Genomic DNA, 3,112 nt, shown 5'->3' on the forward strand with positions numbered 1-3,112 from the left:
TGGGGCATTTTCCTCAGAAACTTTGAACAGAGATTAAGGCAGTGATCAAAACCATGGTCAAAATCAGTTGAGTGAGAAACAGAATCACCAGGGGAGCACCTCAGTGCTTTAGGGCAAGAGATACATAAGAATTAGGAGCAAGAGTCGTCCATGTGGCCCCTCGAGCCCACTCTGCCGTTCACCAAGATCATGGCTGCTCTGATCTTGGCCTCAACTCCATTTTCCTGCCTGTTCCCATAACCCTCGACTCCCCTGTAGCTCAAATATCTGTATCTCCACCTTGAATATATTCACTGACTCAGCCTCCACAGCACTCGGATACAGAATTACAAAGATTCACAACTCCGGAAATTCCTCCTCTTCAGACTTAATGGGCGACCCCTTATCCTAAAACTATGCCCCCTAGTTCTGAATTCCCCACGAGGGGAAACATCCTCTCAGCATCTACCCTGTCAAGCCCCCTCAGAATCTTATGTTTCAATAAGATGACGTCTCATTCTTCTAAACTCCAATGAATATAGGCCCAACCTACTCAACCTTCCCTCGTAAGGCAACCCTTTCATCTCAGGAATCAACCTAGTGAACCTTCTCTGAACAGCCTCCAATGCAAGCATGTCCCTCCTTAAATAAGCTGACCAAAACTGTATGCAGTGCCCTAGGTGTGGTCTCACCAGTGCCCTGTACAGTTGTAGCAAGACTTCCCTACTTGTATACTCCATCCCCTTCAAATAAAGGCCAACATTCCATTTGCCTTCCTATTTACTTGCTGTACCTGCTGGCTAACTTTCATGTACGAGGACTCCCAGATCCTTCTGTAATGCAGCATGATGCAGTCTATCTCCATTTAAATAATATTTTACTTTTCTATTCTTCCTACTAAAGTGGATAACCTCAGTTTCCCACATTATACTCCAGCTGCCAAATCTTTGCCCACTCACTTACCTATCTATATCCCTTTGCAGACTGTCATCCTCAACTTGCTTTCCCACCTATCTTTATAGCATTACAAAGTTGACTACAGTACTGTCCCTCATCCAAGTCATTAATATAGATTGTAAATAGTTGAGAACCCAGCACTGATGCTGTGGCACCCCACCAGTTACAGTTTGCCAATTGCCAAATGACCCATAGAAACAGAGAAGATAGGAGCAGGAGTAGGCCATTCGGCCCCTCGAGCCTGCTCCACCACTCAATGCGATCATGGCTGGTCATTCAAATTCAGTACTGGTCCCTGCTTTCTCCCCATATCCCTTTAGCCATAAGAAATATATCCAACTCCTTCTTGAATATATTTAGTGTATTGGCGTCTACTGCCTTCTGTGGTAGAGAATTCCACAGGTTCACCACTCTCTGGGTGAAGAAATTCCTCCTCATTTCCGTCCTAAATGGCCTACCCCTTATCCTTAGACTGTGACCCCTGGTTCTGGTCTCCCTGACCATCAGGAACATCCTGCCTGCATCTAGTCTGTCCAGTCCTGTCAGAATTTTATAAGTTTCAATGAGATCCCCTCTCATTCTTCTAAACTCCAGCGAGTACAAGCCCAATCTCTCCTCAGAAGTCATTCCTGCCATCCCAGGTATCAGCCTGGTGACTCTTTGCTGAACTCCTTGCATGGCAAGAACATCCTTCCTCAGATAAGGCAACCAAAGCTGCACACAATAGTCAAGGTGTGGTCTCACCAAGGCCCTGTACAACTGCAGTAAGACGTCCTTGTTCCTGTACTCATACCCTCTTGCTACGAAGGCCAACATACCATTTGCCGCCTTAACCACCTGCTGCACCTGCATGCTTACCTTCAGCAACTGGTGCACAAGGACACCCAGGCCTTGTTGCACTTCCCCATCTATTGCCATTCAGATTATAATCTGCCTTTGTTTTTGCCACCAAAGTGGATAACCTCACATTTATCCACGTTATATTGCATCTGCCATGCACTTGCCCAATCACCCAACCAGATATTTCTCAGCATCCTCCTCAGCACACACCCAGCTTTGTGGCATCTGCAAATTTGGAGATATTACATCTAGTTCCCTTGTCTAGATTAATATATATCTAGATCATTAATAGATAGTGAATAGCTGGGGTCCAAGGAGCGATCCCTCCAGTACCCCACTAGTCACTGCCTGCCACTCAGAAAAAGAGCCGTTTATTCCAACTCTTTGCTTTGTCTGCCAACCAGTTTGCTATCCAAGTCAATACCTTGCCCCCAATCCCATGTGCCTTAACTGTATACACTAATCTTATGCAGGACCTTATTAAAAGCCTCCTGAAAGTCCATTTATCCCAACTCTTTTCTGTTAGCCAATCCTCTATCCATGCTAATATTACCATCAACACTGAGCTCTTATTTTGTGCAGTAACCTTTAACGTGGCACCTTAGCGAATGACTTTTGGAAATCCAAATCACCCTGCTCGTTACATATGCAAAGAATTCATAGACATTTGTCAAACACTATTTCCCTTTCATAAAACAGAACATAATAGGAGCAGGAGCAAGCCATTTGGCCCGCTTTGCCATTCAATAAGATCATGGCTGATCTTCTACCTCATCTCCACTATCCCCATATCCCTTGATTCCATTGGTAGTCAAAAATCCATCGATCTCAGTCTTCAATACACTGACCGACAGCCTCCACAGCCCACTGGGGTGGAGAATGCCAAAGATTCACCACCCTCAGTGAAGACATTTCTCCTCCTCAGTCCTAAAATGGCCAACCGCTTATCTTTAGACTGTGACCCTGGTTTTGGACTCCCCAGCCAGAAGAAACATCCTCCTTGCATGTAGTCTGTCAATCCCCTCATTCTACTAAACTCTAGGGTATATATTCCAGTCTACTCATGACAAACCCATATCCTAAGAACCCATCTGCTGAACGTTCATTGCACTCCCCCTATGGCAAGTACATCCTTCCTTAGGCAAGATGACCAAAGCTGTACACAATACTCCAGGTGTGGTCTCACCAGGGCCCTATTTAATTGCAGTAAGCCATCTTCACTCATACTCAAATCCTCTTGTAATAAAGGCCAACATACCATTTGCTTTCCTAATTGCTTGCAGTTCCAGCACGTTAACTGATTTGTGTATAAGGACACCCAGGTCCCTCTGAACAA

Source organism: Somniosus microcephalus, chromosome 5 (genome assembly GCF_052327205.1).
Source record: "Somniosus microcephalus isolate GS21.2 chromosome 5, FLI_Smic_1.0, whole genome shotgun sequence".
Classification (NCBI taxonomy): Eukaryota; Metazoa; Chordata; class Chondrichthyes; order Squaliformes; family Somniosidae; genus Somniosus; species Somniosus microcephalus.